Source organism: Schistocerca piceifrons, chromosome 7 (genome assembly GCF_021461385.2).
Source record: "Schistocerca piceifrons isolate TAMUIC-IGC-003096 chromosome 7, iqSchPice1.1, whole genome shotgun sequence".
NCBI lineage: Eukaryota > Metazoa > Arthropoda > Insecta > Orthoptera > Acrididae > Schistocerca > Schistocerca piceifrons.
In genome coordinates this window covers 177,298,395-177,320,693 of record NC_060144.1, presented here as the reverse complement: position 1 = coordinate 177,320,693, position 22,299 = coordinate 177,298,395, and positions in this window count along the sequence as shown.

Sequence of the window (22,299 nt, the reverse complement as noted above, 5' to 3'; positions counted from 1 at the left end):
ATATCATTCATGAATGGATGCAGGTCGTCCGCAATAATGTTCACGTAGTCCACAGCTGTCATGATGTTTTAGATTACCACCATAGGTGTCACGGTAGACCAACTGAATTCCCCCTCTCAGCACCATAGCGCTCCCATTGGTATGCGTGCGTGACGCGGTGTATGTTTCAAGCAGCCGTTCTCCTGGACGACGTCGTATCCTGGCCCGACCGTCGACATCCTGTACCGAGAAACATCGTTCATCCCACCAGGTGATACGTTTGCAAGAAACCACGATGCAGTCGTCAAGATACATGCCCACTGTAACTGACGACGATGTTGTTAGGTGAACACGGAAATATGTTCAAGTATATGCACTGAAATGTGTTCTCCGAAACGCTTAAATCGTGCATCAGCACTGTACTCCGTGGTAAGACCTCCCACAGATCGAGACTAACCCTGCTTTACAGAGCGAGAAAACATCCAATCTCTACGTTCTCTGGCGAGGCGTGAACTTCCAACACTTTTTTAAAATAAATTTCCGTCATTTTACTCTATATTTGTATTTATCATGATTTAGCCTTTATAGACATTCTGAATTGCAATTTTAAATCACAGAAATGTCCAATCTGTCTAAATTACATGTCATCCCTGAAATAGCGATTACCTGGTCTTATGACGTAAATGCTGACTTACTTGTGTGGTGTCACCGCCAGACACCACACTTGCTAGGTGGTAGCTTTTAAATCGGCCGCGGTCCGCTAGTATACGTCGGACCCGCGTGTCGCCACTGTCAGTGATTGCAGACCGAGCGCCACCACACGGCAGGTCTAGAGAGACTTCCTAGCACTCTCCCCAGTTGTACAGCCGACTTTGCTAGCGATGCTACACTGACAAATACGCTTTCATTTGCCGAGACGATAGTTAGCATAGCCTTCAGCTACGTCATTTGCTACGACCTAGCGAGGCGCCATTACCAGTATTAAAGGACTAGTTCAGTCATGGATAACGATGTGTCTTATTTCACTAAGAGCGTCAATAAATTATGTGATAATCATGTTTCCTTAAAAACAGTGAGAGTAAGGAGACAACCTGCTCCATGGCTCACTGATCGCCTCAAACACCATATGAATGTCAGAGACGCAGCACACGGGACCTACAAACGTCACTCGACCCCTGATAACTATTCCACCTACAAGCAACTACGCAATCGAGTCAGCCAATCCATGAGAAATGTTAAACTCAGATATACCCACTCACTAACTGAGAACATCCACAGGCCTGCTGTCTTGTGGAAAAATCTTCGAGGCCTAGGTATAGGCAAACCTAAATCTGCTGATGAACTTCTCGTTACAGCTCAGGATCTAAATGAATGGTTTGCCACGACATCTCCACTCGACCAAGACATAAGGGCTCGAACCATTGATGCCCTGGGCCTTAACGTTTCAGTGTGTGGTACAACCGAAACATTTTTTCTGCAGCAGATAAGCCCTAACACGGCCAGGAAATCCATAGCGCCAATTCATTCTTCAGCCGCAGGACACGATAATGTAACGGTACAAATGATCAATTTTCTTGTCGACCCATTACTGTCCAAAATAACTGACATCTTTAACCGCTCTCTGACGTCCAGTATTTTTCCTACAGAGTGGAAGAAGGGGCTCATAAAACAATTACCAAAGAAGAAATCTGAAAAACAACCTTCTGATTACAGGCCCATTTGCATTATACCAGCACTGTCCAAGGCGTTAGAATACATAGTCCACGAACAGGTTACCAATTATTTAACACTGAATAACCTCTTAGATCAATACCAGTGTGGTTTCCGGCAAAGTCGCAGCACAACGATTGGTCTTATAAAAGTTACTGACGAATTAAAACATGTCATGGACAAACAACATGCTACTATTATGTGCTTCCTGGACTTCAGCAAAGCTTTCGACACTTTTGACTTTGACATTATCCTTGCTAAAATGACACGTCCAAATTTTTCATCAAGCGATGCACTGCGGTTCCAGTCATACCATACATCCCGCCAGCAGTGTGTAATGGTTGGTACTCAAAGGTCGCAGTGGAAGGATGTTGCATCAGGTGTCCCATTACTTTTCTCATAATATGTTAATAAAGTCAACTATTCTCTCCCACTGCAGGTACCACGTATACGATGACGACCTTCTGTTATATCTCAGTGCAAGTCCAACAAACCTGCACACAGCCACACTTGTGTGGTGTCACCGTCAGACACCACACTTGCTAGGTGGTAGCCTTTAAATCGGCCGCGGTCCGCTAGTATACGTCGGACCCGCGTGTCGCCACTGTCAGTGATTGCAGACCTAGCGCCACCACACGGCAGGTCTAGAGAGACTTCCTAGCACTCTCCCCAGTTGTACAGCCGACTTTGCTAGCGATGCTACACTGACAAATACGCTCTCATTTGCCGAGACGATAGTTAGCATAGTCTTCAGCTACGTCATTTGATACGACCTAGCAAGGCGCCATTACCAGTTCATATTGAGCTTCTTATTAATGTACCGTCAAGAGCGATGTACACCAATTATGGATTAAAGTTAAGCATTCTACCAGTTACCTCCTGTTTTGCTAGTCTTATTTCTCTGACCTGTTCCAGACCTCACGCCAGTCTGCGTGTAATTAAACGCGTGCATTTCGGCCTCCTCTAGCAACACGGTGTTGGCTCTTCTGCCAACACAGCAACTTGCTTTATCAGAATGGTCGCAGAACTTAGGTCTGAAGCTAAACCCTTCCAAAACGCAAGCAATCTTAGTCGCTCACAAAAGACTTATTGCAACACAGCACAGATAATCTCTTCCGTGCTTAATTTTAAATGGCATGGAAATAACCTTTTCTTCTTCTTCAAAGAACTTGGGGATAATCCTGGACCACCACTTAGACTGGACTGAACACACTACTGCAGTCTGCAAGAAAGTTTCTGCATCCCTTCATTGTCTAGAGGAATATAAAAAAGCATTTCCACTCGAGCTTAAGAAGAAGCTCATAGAATCTTTAACACTCCCTATTCTCGACTATGGCGATACTATTCTTCAAGGACTTTCGTACGAAAACTCTCGCAGGCTTGTACTGGCGATGAATGCTTGCGTAAGATATATTTGTGACGTTCGTTATTACGATAATATCACTCCAGCCTATGAACAATTATCGTAGCTAGGTGCTGATAAACATGAGAACTACCACACCTTATGTTTACTCCATCGTCTTCTCAATCATCAGACTCCCTCTTACTTATCTTCAGCCATTACATTACTATCTGAAAAACACAGCAGAAATACTCGTTCTCAACTAAGGAAGATCCTATCAGTACCACCACACAACACCGTCATGTTTTGTAAATCATTTTATGTATCCGGAACCCGACTTTGGAACAATCTTCCTCGAAATATAAGAGAAATTAAATCACTTTCAGGTTTTGAAAAGCAGCTAATGGCTCACCTTCTCTCGCAATAGCTATCTCTGCCACATACTGGTCTGCAGCCCATACTCTTCAATCTCCCCTCCCCCTGCAACTTTTTCTCTTCTCCTCGCTTACAGAGTTATTTACTTAAAACAAGTCTTCTCTTAACAGTCACTATTACTGTCATTCCAATTTTCTTGTTCTTTATCCTTTCTTTTTCTGGCAATACTAAACTTGATTTAAGTTGTTCTAAACTAGTCTATATTATTTTTAGTGCACTTTGTTTTATTATTACTTTCATTATTGCGATTTATCCTCACTTTCATTATTGTAAACTATTATCATTATCATCATTATTATTATTATATTACTATGCTTATTATGATCTCTAACATTGTTATCATTTTCATGACTGATTTCGTAATACGTCTGTATGTGTTGTTCCCGGTCAGATGTAAGAGAGGGCGTTATGGCCCTAATCTGGTCAGGCTAAATAAGCAAATAAATAAATAAATAAAATATAGATGTCAAAGACACATAACATTGCTGAAACTGTGCGTAGCAAATAAACATTAACGAACTGTAATGCGTATTTGACAGCCAAAGCATTGCTGTGACTGTATTAACCACGTCCATACATCGACATATCGGAAAAATTATCATCCACACACTCCCATAGATGAAAGCGCACAGAAATACGAATAATATTGCACAGGCAACTTAAAATCTTACGCACACAAATTGTTGACAGGAATAATACACGAAAGAACAGAAAAGAAAATTGAGAATCTGTCGCATGATGATCAGTTTCACTTTAAGTTAAAGGCACCTGAGAGGCAGTTCCGGTGTAGCGCTTGATGGTGGAGGCAAGACTTTAGAAATATCAAAATGTGTTCATAGCATTTTTCGACCTATACAAAGCGTTCGAAATGTAAAATGGTGCAATATGTTCGAAATTCCTAGGAAAATAGGTGTAAGCTATACGGAAAGATATGTAATATACAATATGTACAAGAACCAAAAGGCAAAATTAAGATTGATTACAAACGGTAGAAGACAGGGACCTACTCTCCTCATCCTATTCTTCAATTTACAGGGTGTAAATGATAGTTGTTTGCAACGTACCTTAACAGTGTAGAGGAAGACGAGATGAACAGCTTGATATAGATACTTGTGGTCCATCAAGTCGACAAATTGCCAAAAACGGGCTTGCAAAAACCATCTAAGTTACAGAGCATGACCTGTGTGCAGATTTTCAACCCCAAGCTCTTCTGAGAGCAAATTATTGCTCCTAGAGAAAAAATATGACGACACATTTTATAGCAAATTTAATGCATGATTATTGCCTGACATCGTCAGTTATATTAGACGCGACCTCGGAATACAAGTTTATTCGCCCAGATCGCACAAAATTACACAATGATTACTAGTTTCGACGAAATTAATTCGCCATCTTCGGATAATTTGTATATGAAACTAGTAATTTTTGTGCGATCTGGACGACTAAACTTAGTAATAAGAACAGCCGTGAAAATTTAATGTAGATTAATATGCTACTAGAATATGTTTTCGCTAGAGGCCACGAGTTATTCAAGAAAAACGTGCAACGAAAGTAGGTCTTCAAACCCTCCCTTCACGCCACCCCCCCTCCCCCTCCCCCTGTCCTTGGCCAAGAGTTTTAGTAAGTTGTACATGGCACTCTGTTGCACCACTGCACAAAAATTTGCAAATACAGGAGTTATTGCCCATATTTGACCTTTTGTTCTTCATTTTTCGGACTATTACTCCGCACAACAAATAGCACCTGAAGACCGAAATAAATCTCGATGCGTCACAATGTGGTCCTTATTATTGTCGACAAGAGTCCACAGATCTGAGTTTACGTCCAAGAGAGCTCAAAGAACATAGCTGCACAGACCACTGGTCGTAGCCTCTGGAAGGAGGGCCGTCGGCGAAAAGATGGTGAGACAGCGCAGTGGAATTGATGGATGCTCGCTTATCGATGCTTCGGGCAGCCGAGGACAAAGACTTTTTCCGCCTGACTGCCCATCATCGGAAGACGTTCGCCTGGCCGTTCATTAACCAGCGAAGTGACTGATGACTGATGTGTGGGAGATGTTATTCGACTCTTATCTCCAGCACCAGCAAACAATTACAATACAATAGTGTCCCCGAGCACAGTACAAAAACGGAAATGGCTCATCAGTTGTCCAGACAATATACTTTTTTACAAGCTATTTACTGATGGAAAGCGCTACACGACCAACACCTTGAACGAACACTGCCAATTTCCAAGTCTGAAGGATAAGCTGACAATAATTTTGTGTTTCAACAAACTGATCTCCACTATTTACAGAAACAGTGCCCACAGATGATGGAAGTACATCATGGCTGTTGTGTGTAACATTACTGGAAATTTTCAGCGGGGATCGCAACTCGCCGGCCTCGGTGGCCGAGCGCTTCTAGGCGTTTCAGTCCGGAACCGCGTGACTGCTCCGGTCGCAGGTTCGAATCCTGCCTCGGGCATGGATGTGTGTGATGTCCTTAGGTTAGTTAGGTTTAAGTAGTTCTAACTTCTAGGGGACTGATGACCTCAGATGTTAAGTCCCATAGTGCTCAGACCCATTTGAAACATTTGATCGCAACTCGGCGTCTCCGAAGGAAGTGCACGTGTAGCTTATCAGCATCTTTTAGTCGAATCATTGGCAAGTAGGGCATGCCACCATCATATTGACAGATCGCAGATTGTTGCCTGTAGTTCAAGCAACGCATGTTGATGAGATGGGCAGAGGATAACAGTGTTAAGAAAAGAATAGACACGGGTCCTTCAGGAGGGTCTAAATCACGAGAATATGGTACGAGCGTTGGATTCCTACAAATAAATAAAAGCCTTTTGTCATAATGTGACGGTTATTAGGGTCGAAGGTAAAATGTAGTCTTAGAGTAAACGCTGGTTTGACCGCTTTAAGGACACAGTGAGTAACAGTAAATGAAAATTTCCACCTTCAAGATGTGCCAGGATTAACAAACACGGTGTGTTTTAGCAAGAAATGTCTGCGATCACTTCCCCCAGCACAATTAGAGGCAAATTGCTTACGTCACTTCTTTTAAAGAGATTCCGTAGCCTCTGTCCCATCGCTTGGCGTCTTCTCCGTCGATCGCGAGCTCTAAAGCGCAATAATGTGACAAGTGGGTATGCTTAAATATTAAACATAATAAGAGTCGAAAAATGTTAGGATGTCTTTTTTTTGTTAACCAGAATACTAGTAAAACGATTCCTACAGCCAGTCTGTCGTTAATATTCATAATAAGATTTCCTATCATTAGTCACTAGTTCCCGAGCTCCGATAGAGACATAAAAATGCTTCAGACGATCATAGAATAAATATGAGATCACGCAAATATGTTTTGGAGGCAACTTTAACAATGAATTTCGTCTTTATACGGAGTGGCACTTCGCACATGAGTTCGCAGGTTGCCACCTACAAAACTGATCGCGGACTGCCTTAATTTAACACAACATCGCACGAGAACGTCATTTCTCAACAAACTGAGATCAGACTCATACAAGGATTCATTTATTACCTTCTCGGAAACCGATATTAGACTAGTCGTGAACTATCTTAGTTGTTTGGCGCCTGCCCTCTCATAGTGCACTTTTGATTGGCCCATCCTTCCCATCTATAAGCACAGGTAGTAACTAAAATTTGTAATTATTATTTCCTAATGAATTGAGTGTTACTGAAATTATTGTTAGCAAGTTCTCAGTGAAAGTAACGTCATCCACACGGTTGGTGCTATATATTAATACTCACACAATAAATATTAATAATAAATGATTCGCTACTTGGCACCCAGCGTGGTAGATAAGGCCCCACTGTCTCTCCAGTACGAGACGTCTCTTGGTCGTCCGGCCGTTCTCACGCTGTGTACTATCCGTCGTGCCATTCGATGAGTATGCCTTTTGATCCTAACTATTCGCTAGCCTTCCGTAAAGAAATCATCCTATACTGTGCATTAAAACACGGCAGCAAAAATGTAATAAACATGGGCAGCGATGTGTCATAAACGCCACATATCCACCAATACAAATGTTTTATAATATTATCTGGTTTTGAAAAAAAAATATACACTTCCATAAAAATTGATTGTGTTTATTAACACTTACAACATCATTCTTCCCGATCTGCCGGTTGCTGGGGTCGCTCTGGTGTTGGTGTCCTCTCTCTATTCCCCTTGTACATTTTGAAACATGCACCATACTTTAAGGGGACACGCCCCAACGGGCTGCATTTTTAGCATTATCTTCACCCTCATAGTGCTATTGATCTATAAATAGCTCAAAATTCTTACACACAATTTGGGTCATTAGTCAAAGCATTCCCCAAAAATCATTGATATATTTATTATATTTTGGTACTGATAACAATATTTATAATAATATAAAAAACGGAACACTATTTCACTGCGGTACCATTTTCTTTGCAACCACTGACTGCACAGATTGGTAAAAGAGTCAGAGTACAGACAACATTCAAATAAGTATTTTACGCCTCCAATTTCCTTCCCTGATCTGATCTATGAAAAAGACAAGCAATTTATTTTACTACAACAAAAATGTTTAAAAAATGTACCTTAAATATCACCGACATCATCATCACGTTATAAATTTTTCAGGAAATAGTAGGCAAAGGAGGTAGAGGAGGTCATTCTAAATATCTGTACCAATTTTAGCAGGAGAAAAGTGCACCTAAATGATGATAATTCAAGTTTTAGGTAAATCGCAAAAGAAGATTTACAGATTTATTAACTTTCCACTATGCTCACTTAGAACATTCCAGCTGCATACTCCAGTTGTCCTCCATACTCTCTCTCTTCATTCCCTTCTTTGTCTTTGACTCCTTGGTAGCAGCTTTTGCAGCTGTCTCCGCTTCGGTTACCCGCCGCTTATCAATAGCAGTTAGAGCTGTCTGGATGTTCAATTTCTTCATAACATTGTTCCTTGAAATTGCACCATCATTGAATGTTATTATTCCATCCATTACACCAATCTTCAGCACTATCAGCCCAACAAATACAGTTTCGAGTATTGTATCCCATATACAACTGCTGAAGCTTTCATTTTCATTCTGAGAGAGACCATGCATACATTTCCTAAGTAGATTTTTATTTGCCAGATCCCTATATATAGGCCTAACTGCCTCCATTACAGCTAGTAGTAAGGAATGCTTGGGGTATATTGTATGCCTGTAGCACTGCTCAACTAGTACCTGCACCACGAATCTTCCCCTTTTGGACACAAATCGTGCTGTGGGGTTTCATCTGTTGACATGTGAAACCATATTGCCCAACACAGCTCGTTTCATGTTCTCCAAATCTCCTACGTTTTTCCTTATTGATAGTCCATAATATTGAGTCAAAGAATCAGTTTCACTTTTTGCAATACGACCTGGACCACCTATGTCTTTTCCGTCTGACAGTTTTTTTCCACTGAAGTCTTTACATAATTTTCTCAGCCGAGCTCCCATTGTTTTTTGTACATGCCCAACACATTCAAGCTTTTCTATCAGAGTGTCCCCATATGGTCTGTCATTAACAACAGTAGTGTGTTCTTTACAGTCTCCATCCCCAAGGTAGCCTACATACCTCACACCACGACTGACTTCTGATCTTCTAAAAATGTTTAGAACACCTTTCGTTTCCATGTTTCCACTTGGGCCATCAAAGTTCTTTACACAAACATGGGTGCCAATAAATTTACTTGAACAACCCTGGCAGTGCTTTGTTAGACATTCATAATCTATTATTTTACCAGTTTCAATAAATGTGGCAGTTACAACCCCATTCAGAGAAGTATGACCTCTCTTCTGCCAATATCCATCAAATGTTGCATTCTCAGACAAGGCTACTGCTTTTTCTGCTGCTCTTTTCATTGATTGTTCACTTACACCACACAGAGCATTATGTATTAATTTATTGTATCTGTCAAACCTCAGTGGAGGTGGAGGCAAATCCATCACTGCACAAAAAGTCTTGGCAGCTGAATATTTCACCGTAATGTCAACTATCAGTTACTGGCGATGTCATAGTATCACTGTGCATCTTACACGAGTTACAGGCAATCACTAACCAACTTTAAAGACCCTTCCTTGCTGAAATGCCCTCAGAAACGTCAATACTATCTTCACAATTGCAGTACTTACATTTCACAGCACTCTTCAAAAGTCTTGACAGCATATTTAGGTTCACAATAACATTTCCGTCGTTATTGCAGCTCACAATAGTATTAGGCTTGTTCTTACTACATTCAGAAAGTGATAGTTTACGTCTAGAAGCACTGCCTGCAGAAACAGTTTCCGTGAACGACTTTTGAAGCAACTGATGCGTATTATTCGGTTGTGCTTGGAACTGGTTGCCCCGAAACTTTCGTTTGGGGCTAAATTTCTTTACTCTTGGCATTTGTAGCACAGCAAACACACACACAGAAACAAAACAATACACAATAACTACTAAACCACACATGTATGAAATTCGAAAATCATATATTCTCAGATCTTTGCTTACATTCGATCCAGAGCCTTCTAGACATGCCTGTACTTTGGTTCCGAGAGTCAGTGACTTCTGGAATGCACCTATGTTAACGATCCATAGCTAAAGTCGGAAAAAACGGTAGAACAAAATAGTGCATCACGTATTCTGACACACTTCAAACTAACAGATGGTCATGGCCCCTGTGCAACATACGTTCAACCTCAATTTCAGAACGAACGGTAAATGATAATGCCCATAAACTATACATTTATGAAATCAACATGAAATGCTCCCTTCTATAGACCAGGAACTTTTTTTTTCAAATTTTAGGTCATTTTGAGGAGCATGTCCCCTTAAATACAAACTTTAGGTATGTACAATATTATAATCGTCCTGACAAACCAAAATTACAAAATTACGACTCTAAATACAATAACTTGGATATTACTTATAAAATAGTCAACGTCATCTCTTAGGCAACTAGGCACCGAGTCTGTACTCTTACGAGACGCAGCGCACCCGACAGCAATGCTTCATTCGCTTACTGTTCTCTCAATCGTTGCCAGCGATCTTGTCGCAACATTTGGTGGCTGGCAATTCGTCACCCCACACATTAGCCACGTCTTAAGAACTGCTGTTACACGCACAGGTAATTTTAACAGTTCATGCTCTGTGCACTCATTCTATGAATTCTATCTCTTACTTTAAACGTGTAATATACAGACATCCACAATCCGTATTCAGTGTCACACTACATTACAGAACATAGAAATGGCCTCACAATAAACACTAAATTAATAGGTACACTTCTAACAATCCAAACAACTACATCATCTACAGCTTCTCACGCTGCTATGACATGACCAGAAGCCGTCGTCTGAGAGGGCTACGTTCTTGCACCTCAAACCAGTAAGCATAATCTTCCCAAATAAAACAAATTACAGAAAATATTTTCTGATGCTTTCTCAATAGTTTTTGCAACAATTTATTTTCATCTTAACTTGTTACTTGACAAATCTGATCATATACTACATGACTAACATCATTCTTCAACCAAATAAAATTACACTTTATATTGTAGATTTTACATTGTTCTTTCTCACAAATCGATATATTTATATACTTCTCATCCATGTTACCTGCATTTTTCGTTATGCCGTTACTACTTCCCTCTGGACGACAATTACATTCATTTTCTATTATTTCATCACTAGTATTACCCTGTTTACCTTTTCAACCACATTTTCCACAAATTTAACTCCTGTTTCTCCTTTAAACAACTCCTTTCTCACGTTTTCATTTACGACACCTATCTCTGACACTAATTCATAACATTGTATATTGTGTATATTGAAACCGGGGACCTAGAAACGACGGAGAGACTTTGTCCCGCCGTAGTCCTCAGTGGTTCACAACAGGCCACAGCAGTCCACCCCACCCCACCGCCACCTCACACCGAACCCAGGGTTATTGTGCGGTTCGGCCCCCAGTGGAGACCTCACCCACTGCCGGGGGGGGGGGGGGGGGGGGGACGCGACGACATCTCATGCCAGACGAGTGTAACCCCAAATGTTCGCGTGGTACAGTAATTATGGAGTACGCGTATGTGGAGACAGTGTTTGCGCAGCAATCGCCAATATAGTGTAACTGAGGCAGAATATGGGGAACCAGCCCACATTCGTCGAAGCAGATGAAAAACCGCCTTAAAAACCATCCACAGGTTGGCCGGCACACCGCACCTCGACACTAATCCGCCGGGCGGATTCGTGCCGGGGACTGGCACTCCTTCCCGCTCGGGAAGCAGCGTGCTAGATAGCGCGGCTAGTCTGGCGGGCTTCATAACCTTCATCCTCACTCTATTCCATTTCTTCATCATATTCTTGTACTTTATTTTCATTGCAAATACCCTCTCCTAATGTTTTCTTCTCACCACTAAATTCGCCATTTTCAGTTCCTAAAAGTTAACCTCGTTTTTTAGTCCATCAATTCAGTGTTCATTTCGGCAATTTCTGTTTTAATTTCCTTTCTTAATTCGTCACAAGGTTTTGATCAACTGATAAATTCGCTCATCAGTTTTATTTGCTCGACCTAGTTAGTTTACTGGTTGGTTTCAGATCCCTACGAAATTCTTTTGACACGTCATTTTTTATCTTATGGAAATTTTTTGTTATCTGTCTCATTTCAATCAACAACTTTCTAAAATCTCTTTCAGTAGGAGCCCCCATAATAATTTAATCGTCACTACTTGACATCCTGTCGATTCAACATGATTTACATTACCATTAACATCTTTGTGCCCATTTGCTTCAACATTATCATCATCGACTCTATTATCCATGTGATTTACACTATCATTAATATCTCGTTCCCCATTGACCTCAACAGGTTCGTTATATGCTACATTATGAGATTTTACCCAGTGATAGTGAATTTTTATTGTCATTATTAATTAATTCGCTATCTACTTGAGTGATGATCTCATCACCCATATTGTCATAACTGGATCCATCGCGCGTCATAAATAATTCACAGAACATGCAATTTACTTAATCCTAAAACGCAAAATGAAATCTTCTGAAATTACAACACAAGTTTCGATCTTTAATAATTTTGTAAGTGTAGCTTACATTAATTACCGCTTCCACGATGCCACGAAATCAGCCGCGCGCGTCGAGCTGCCAGACCACCGCCAGTCGCCGGGAGCGCGCTGACCTCCGCACGTCGAGTACCACACGCGCCTCCCACGCGCCGCCGAAGCCACCAACTTGCAGACGACCCCGACGATCAGATTTTGCCGGCCGCACCGCCTCCAGTTGCCGGTACTGTGCCTCTGCCGACTCCGCAGCATTTTAAGTCGCGCCCGCCGTCCGCTGGTGACGTCGACCTCACTTGCCCAGCTCCGCTTGCAGTATACGAGCCGCCATCAGATTAAGATCGTGGCAATAAATACTCTTTCGTAGTTCATAAAATCCGTTTTACATCCACAGTTCAAAAGCAATGTTCTCCCCTAACATCCTTCGTCCGTGACAAATAATATCATGCCTTTCAGTAGCCACAAGGGAATATTTACACTCACCATTCACAATGTTGTCCCCAAATAGGCACTGTTTAAAATTTCTCCCAGTTCAGTTAATCACAACCTTTAAAAATTGACTAATGGTTTCAAGTCCGCAAGTTTAAATCCCAGTAAAGTTCCAGCCACGTCGATTACACATCGCCTACCGGCCGTTTTCCACAATTAGGAATGCCAAGTGTAACGAACATTAAGGCATTAATGCATCCTATTAAAATTAACGGCCGTTTCATTTTTTCCGACATAATGGATACAATGAGTAACAAATATTATAGTCGGTGATAAATGTATTCTAGGCGCTTCAGTCCGGGACCGCGCGACTGCTACGGTTGCAGGTTCGAATCCTGCCTCGGGCATGGATGTTTGTGATGTCCTTAGGTTAGTTAGGTTTAAGTAGTTCTAAGTCTAGGGGACTGATGATCTCAGATGTTAAGTCCCATAGTGCTCAGAGCCATTTGATAAAATGTAGTCCCATAGTAAACACGGATTCGACCCCTTTAAGTTACACAGTGAGTTACAGTAAACGGAACTTCTGACCTTATAGATGTGCCGGGATTAAGAAACACGATGTGTTTCAGCAAGAAATGTCTGCGATCACTTTCCATAGTACAGCTCGAGGCAACTTGCTAACTTCAAGTTTTGTAAAGATGTCCCGTAGCCGCTGACTCGCTTGGTTTTTCCTCCGTTGATCGCGAGCTCCAACGCTTGTGCCTTTAACAGTGCATAGTAATGTGACAAATAGGTATGTCTAAATGCTAAGCACAATAAAAATCGTAAAATTTAGGATGCGAACTAATTTTATTTCACTTCATTAATAGCAAAATTAGTAAAAGGGTTTCTAGAGACAGTCTGTCGTTAATATTCGTAACAAGATTCTCTGTTGGTAATCATTAGTTCCCGAGCACCGAAAAAGTCTCAAAAAATGCTTCACAGAATCATAGAATAAACATTAGATCTAGCTAATATGTTTTCCGAGGCAACTTTAACAATTAATTCCGTGTTTATGCGGAGCTGCACTTCACACACTAGTTAGCCTGTTGCCACCTAGAAAACTGATCGTAGACTACCTTCATCTTACACAATTCGTTCAAGTACGTCATCCGAGGCAATTTCTCAACAAGCTGTTCCGTCTTTACATGAGATCAGGTTTCATACACGGATTCATGTTTTACCTCCGTGGAAACAAATCACAGAGTAGCCGCGAACTATCTCACAAGGGAACCTCCCCATCGCACCCCCCTCAGATTTAGTTATAAGTTGGCACAGTGGATAGGCCTTGAAAAACTGAACAGAGCTCCATCGAGAAAACAGGAAGAAGTTGTGTGGAACTATGAAAAAAATAAGCAAAATATACAAACTGAGTAGTCCATACGCAACATAGGCAACATCAAGGACACTGTGAGCTCAGGAGCGCCGTGGTCCCTTGGTTACCGTGAGCAGCTGCGGAACGAGAGGTCATTGGTTCAAGTCTTCCCTCGAGTGAAAAGTTCACGTTCTTTATTTTCGCAAAGTTATGATCTGTCCGTTCGTTCATTGACGTCTCTGTTCACTGTACTAAGTTATTCGCAAAGTTATGATCTGTCCGTTCGTTCATTGACGTCTCTGTTCACTGTAATAAGTTTAATGTGTGTGTTTTGTGACCGCACCGCAAAACCGTGCGATTATTAGACGAAAGGACGTGCCTCTCCAATGGGAACCGAAAACGTTTGATCGCAAGGTCAACCGATTTCTCCACAGGAAAACACGTCTGATATATTCTATACGACACTGGTGACGACATGTGCAGCACATGACAGGAATATGTTTCGATGTTTGTTTAGGTGTAGCGTCCCCATACTACGGCGCAGTTACCTCGCATCGGACGGACGGACGGACAGATGATAATTATCTGAAAATAAAAAATTAAACTTTTCACTCGAGGGAAGACTTGAACCAAGGACCTCTCGTTCCGCAGCTACTCACGCTAACCACGGGACCAAGGCGCTGCTGCGCTCACAGTGTCCTTGATGTTGCCTAATTTGCTTATGGACTACTCACATTATATATTTTGCTTATTTTTTTCATAGTTCCACACAACTTCTTCCTGTTTTCTCGATTGACCTGTGATCAGTTTTTCAAGGCCTATCCACTGTGTCAACTTATAACTAAATCTGAGGGGGCTGCGATGGGGAGGTTCCCTTGTCAGCAGTTTACGGCTTGCCCTCTCAAAGCGCATTTTTCATTGGTTCGTACTTTGAGACTATAAGAAATAAAAGTAAAACTTGTAAATATTTTCTGGCGGACTGATATTATCATTATCAACTTCTCATGCAAGTAACGTCATCAGCACGGTTGGTGCTGTTTGTTAATGTTTAAACAGTAAATATGAATAATAAATAATAGATTCGCTACCTGGCGTGATAGGTGAATTCCCACTATCTACCTCTGCTCCAGTATGCTTGGCCGTTCTCACGCTTTGAGTCAACCTGGCGCGTCATTAGGTGACTTTGCCATGTGGTCATGCCTACTTGCTACCCTTCCTTAGCAAAATCTTCCTATACTGTGCATTAAAACGTAGCAACAAAAATGTAATAAACGCGACAATACGCCTGTCCTTCATGATCCCGGTAACAGAGGCCATATTCCAGCAGGCTAAGAGCATGCACTGCAGTTCGGGGATGTACGGACCCTGGACAGGCTTGTCCAGACCCGTGGTTCATCGCCAACAGAGCACATCTGGGATGCGATTGTAAGACGTATACCAGCCTCCAGCGTGCTGTTTTCATGAACTGACTCAGCTCGTGTTTCCGACAAGAAATCGCTGAAAATGACATTCCGAGGAAATTTGCATCCACAGCCGATCAATATAAGAGGATATTCGTGCCGTGGGGTCACACTACATACTGATGCTGATGACTGACCTCAGTTCCTTAACACAAAAGCACAGACAGCCTATTTGTTGACGAATGATCAGTTATGAGAATTTTATTCTGTTGACTAAATCTAGATTATTTATATGTTTAGGTTAAGTATTGAATACATTTTTTTGTTCAGTATGCATTGGTCCTAGGTTGCAATTTTTCTCCTTCCTAAGGAAATTGCCTCATTCTCAGGTCTGTCAGCCGATGTAATTGCTTTCATGATATTATGATTATTATTTGTACGAATCCATAATGGTTTTTTTGGCACCCAGATACAGTAAAAGATATTTATTTCATATATAAATGACATATATAAATGCAAATCAATCAACTTGGAAGGATTTATCCATGACCGACCAGTGAAGCAAAGATTTCACAGTGAAATATGTAGAGTAAATAAAAGCTAAAAGAAAAAGACTAGAGAAAACAGACGACCGACGGCATTTTTTATAACACATGTACTAATTTGTCTTTGTGGTTTTAATTAAGGCTGCGGTCAGTCGTCAAAACTATTTTTTGTGCCATTCGATCCAGCACAGGCGTATTGACATACTTTACGCACACACTGTTAGCGGCAAGAAAAGACAACCGGACGGTTTCTCCTGTGTTACATCGCCCTTTCTTGGTGGCAGTCAAAAATAGTAAAAAATTTTTTCGACTGTTTGCCATTTATAGGGATGTTAGCAGTATAAGTGCAGATATACAGGGTGAGTCACCTAACATTACCGCTGGATATATTTCGTAAACCACATCAAATACTGACGAATCGATTCCACAGACCGAACGTGAGGAGAGGGGCTAGTGTAATTGGTTAATACAAACCATAAAAAATGCACGGAAGTATGGTTTTTAACACAAACCTAGGTTTTTTAAATGGAACCCCGTTAGTTTTGTTAGTACATCTGAACATATAAACAAACACGTAATCAGTGCCGTTTGTTGCATTGTAAAATGTTAATTACATCCGGAGATATTGTAACCTAAAGTTGACGCTTCAGTACCACTCCTCCGCTGTTCGATCGTGTGTATCGGAGAGCACCGAATTACGTAGGGATCCAAAGGGAACGGTGATGGACCTTAGGTACAGAAGAGACTGGAACAGCACATTACGTCCACATGCTAACACCTTTTTATTGGTCTTTTTCACTGACGCCCATGTACATTACCATAAGGGGTGAGGTACACGTACACACGTGGTCTCCGTTTTCAATTACGCAATGGAATAGAGTGTGTCCCGACATGTCAGGCCAATAGATGTTCAATGTGGTGACCATCATTTGCTGCACACAATTGCAATCTTTGGCGTAATGAATGTCGTACACGCCGTAGTACATCTGGTGTAATGTCGCCGCAGGCTGCCACAATACGTTGTTTCATATCCTCTGGGGTTGTAGGCACATCACAGTACACATTCTCCTTTAACGTACCCCACAGAAAGAAGTCCAGAGTGTAAGATCAGGAGAACGGGCTGCCCAATTTATGCGTCCTTCACGTCCTATGAAACGCCCGTCGAACATCCTGTCAAGGGTCAGCCTAGTGTTAATTGCGGAATGTGCAGGTGCACCATCATGCTGATACCACATACATCGACGCGTTTCCAGTGGGACATTTTCGAGCAACGTTGGCAGATCATTCTGTAGAAACGCGATGTATGTTGCAGCTGTTTGGGCCCCTGCAATGAAGTGAGGACCAATGAGGTGGTCGCCAATGATTCCGCGCCATACATTTACAGTCCACGGTCGCTGTTGCTCTACCTGTCTGAGCCAGCGAGGATTGTCCACGGACCAGTAATGCATGTTCCGTAGATTCACTGCCCCGTGGTTTGTGAAACCCGCTCCATCGGTAAACAGGTAGAACTGCAATGCATTCTCTTTTAGTGCCTATTGACAGAATTGCACTCGACGATTAAAGTCATCACCATGTAATTGCTGATGTAGCGACACATGAAATGGGTGAAAGCGGTGACGATGCAGTATGCGCAAGACACTACTTTGACTCAGTCCACCGGCTCTCGCAATGTCCCGTGTACTCATGTGTGGGTTCATGGCAACAGCAGCTAACACACCAACTGCACCCGCTTCTCCTGTGACGGGCCTGTTACGGACCCGTTTGCGTGCTACGACCATACCTGTTGCATACAGTTGGCGGTAGATGTTTTGCAATGTGCGGCACGTTGGATGCTCTCTGTCCGAGTACCGTTCGGCATACATCCTGCAGGCTTCAGCTGCATTTCGTCGACAGTCGCCATAGATGCGTATCATCTCTGCCTTTTCAGAGTTCGAATACACCATGGTCACAGTTCCTACAACACTACACTGTCACAGACGTCTGGTAACACGGTGTACTACAGTTGGCCTGCGTGCGGAGACGAATGCAGAATAACAATAGCAGCAAGCGCTACATGCGGACACTGCGACAGCTAGACCAAACCAAAACAGTGCACTACAGCCACACTCGTAAACACGGTCGTCATCGTAAACATGTCCCTGCAGATGCTGCTCGCCGACCGTGGCCCGTGTTTGTTCCAACACGCAACTGAACGTCGGAGGTTTCAAGCGTCAACTTTAGGTTACAATATCTCCGGATGTAATTAACAATGCAACAAACGGCACTGATTACGTATTTGTTTATATGTTCAGATGTGCTAACAAAACTAACGTGGTTCCATTTTAAAAAAACGTAGGTTTGTGTTAAAAAACATACTTCCGTGCATTTTTGTGTGGTTTGTATTAAACAGTTACACTAGCCCCTCTCCTCACGTTCGGTCTGTGGAATCGGTTCGTCAGTGTTTGATGTGGTTTACGAAATATATCCAGCGGTAACGTTAAGTGACTCACCTTGTATTTTTTGGTGATTAATGACAGTGTACCGAGCAACACTGCATCAGTATCTACGTAATTTGGAGACTCGCTCGTATTAGGAATAGTAAGTTTTTAAGTTGGTTAGTACCTCCAAGTACGTGTGGCAAGAGCAAACCATTAATGCTTATTTTCGCCTGGGCAGCAGGTGAGGTTTGAAAATGGCTCTAAGCACTATGGGACTGAACATCTGAGGTCATCAGTCCCCTAGACTTAGAACTACTTAAACCTAACTAACCTAAGAACATCACACACAACCATGCCCGAGGCAGGATTCGAACCTGCGACCGTAGCAACCGCGTGGTTCCAGACTGATGCGCCTAGAACCGCTCGGCCACCACGGCCGGCGTGAGGTTTGAAATGGACGCAAAACAATTATACTGACAGATGTAGTCGGCTTAGTGTACTTGCTGCGACCCTGCAGAAAACATCAGGACGTAGTTTACGTGATACGTTTGCGGGAAGAAAGTTAGACGGAGAGAAAAATCAACTTAAGACACTGGAGTGGGTACATATTAGGGTAACAATGGTCATAGTATCTGCATTTGTACCCCTACCAGCCTATGTATAACAAACCTACATCGGTTTTAGCTTTTCGTCTGTTACTGCTAGCACGTTGCTACAATCACTACGTAAAAAAGAATAGTGTAAACCGTAGGTAACACCCCCGTTTCCACCTAACAGTACTCGTGATTCGCGGTCCTGGACGCACAATTAAAAGAATGTTAATACTTTCTGACAAAATTTCCGAAGAGAGATAGTGGGGTTGCCTGTTAACTGCAGATCGATTGACATCACGCCAAGCGTTATCAGCCAACAAGGCGCTTGCTGAAACGTTTAGTAGCAGCCCGATGAATCTTTCGCTTCCTTGCTCCCAATAACAACCATTCTGTCATTATTCAAGTCCGAAGGCGTATGATGGCATGACATGCAACTTATTGTTGCTCTTTTTCTTGTGTGTTTGAAACTTGTTTCCGGTTATAAAACCAAATGGTTGAAAGAAATGTTATGATTAATTAAGAGTTTGATTGTCCCGTGGTGTTATGTTCATATCAGTGTGCCGTGGAAACTGGCAATAGGTAACAGTTATTTCAATGACACAAGTTTTCAAAATAAATTTTGATTGTTGTAGTTTGCCCTTCCCAGTTTACCAGTTTACTTGCGCTCCTCTATTCGACTGTGCGTTGACTAAATGGAGGGAGAACTGTACCAGTTAGTAGGTTAAGAAATTTTTTTTTGTTCCGGAAAACAAAAAAAAGTTGGAGCCATTTGAAATGTGGTATTCACGAAGGATGTCAGAAAAGATATGGCATGTAAGATACTAAAAAACGACGAACGGAAGAAAATAGGCGAGCAAAGAGCACTTGAGGAAACATTTACCAAAAAATTTAATAGTTCAGTGGAGTTTCCGGTAAAGTGAATGGGAGTATTTAACTCGATATAGGAAGAAACGGTGGACTGGAAAAATGATGGGGGCGGACAAGTGTAATACTAACTGCAGCAGAGGTCGATGTAGCAGATAGGATCAGGCGCATCCATCGAAATACTGTATATTTTGAAAATCAGTTATATGAAACACCTCTTCATCATTCCGGAAATGCCTACTATGGAATGGTTCCTTTATTCAGGGAAAAAGGAAGAAGTCACTGGGTCCCATGTGAGGTAAATAAAGGGAATGAGACAAAACTGGATAATCCAAAAATCATCTGTGATTGTGTCCTGTGCAGAATGAGTCGGGGCGTTCCCGTGGAGCATAACACCCACTTCGATTGCTTCCTGTTAAGTTTCGCCATGACAGCCACCCGTAAAAGCATCGTCTTGCCCGAAGATGGTTGCCTCTTCATCGTTTTCGACGTTGGTGATTTCAAATAGCGACGTATACTTTTCTATAGTGTTTGAGTGGCTAAGGAAGTTACCTGGATTGACGTGACACACCCTCGTACCGACGGGCTTTTCGAATGGGTGTGCGCTATAGCGGAAGCCAGCGGGCGGCGACCGTAGTCACGTTCAGAATGCCGCGCGAAATTTTGAAACCTGATCCATGACACATTTCCACATTTTTCACTATCGCCTTGATTGTCATACGTTTAACTTCTAGCAGCAGGACCTCCACACTTGTTTGACCACAATGGAAATGTCCACGCCACTGCGTGTATGATGATGCATTATTGCCGTCTACTTAACACCAACTCCGTATGGATTGTTGTAGCCGTGTTCCCATTCAAATGCAGAACACAAATATCCACACGACAGTCTACTCTATCGATGGACTACGCAGTTTTGTATTTGTTTCCTCTAGCAGCACGCTGCGGACCAATGGATCTGGGGATTTCAGTGTGTACCAGTATTGTAGACATGTACCTTTAAAAAAAAGTATTACTAACTTTATATTTTTTCGACATGACTGCTTTCTAAAACTTTATGAGTACCTCTCATGTCTAGCAACTGATATTAGGGATGTGCGACGTTGAAAAGTCACTGATACTGATTTCGATGTTATCGTCGACATGTAAACACCGATGGCCGGTAAAAAAACAACCCCCAAAACAACGGTTTGGAAAAATTTGTGGTAAGGTGTTATGGGACCAAACTGCTGAAGTCATCGGTCCCTAAGCCTACACACTACTTAATATAACTTAAACTAACTAAGGCTTTGGACAACACATACACCATGCCCGAGGGAGGACTCGAACCTCCGACGGGGGGAGCTGCACGGACCACGACAAAGCGACCTATACCGCGCGGCTACCCCGCGCGACAAACGACGGTTATTTTAACATATATGTAAAACGATGACTTTATTGAATGGCGTATAAAACATCATACAAATACGTAATCTAATGTGACATTCATTGATCACAAAAACACAGTAACAATTTAGACTGCATATCGCATAACATTCTATCTATAGATTGTAACATTTTTAGTATATATTGTTAGTTGATTTTTATGTTCAATCCATATCTAACGTAACTAGAAATTTTCCTCCACTTTTATAATACCTTTAATAACAACATAAATGTTAAAAACAATATCAGCAACTCAATCGTCGGCGAATACCACGTTGCAACACTGCTGTAATCATTACTGATTGCGTGAAAACGAAAGAGTATTAAAAGTGTTTATTATTAGTGATAGAATACGGCTGACCCACAAAATCTTAACTGAAGAATCTGAGTTTTTTATACATATGTTGTTTCCATCACAATAACAAGGCGACATGCAAAACTTACCACACTTTTTATGGGCGAAACACAAGACTTACACAGACGATATTTACATAGTCCAAATAGCAGTAATCCTTGAGCAAAGTCTAACAGCGAATCCAGGCAATACTTCGAAAATAAGTGCACACTCGTTCCGAAAAACCTCAACACCTTGAATGACTAGAGATAGGACGTTAATATTCACAGGACATGTACTGTACATTAGTTTGTTCTGCAGAAATGAAAACCATTTCAGTCGCCTCGGTTCAGCATGCGTCCTGTTTCCTAGTGGGCACAGTGTCCTCCGCGGCTCCTAATAATTTGTT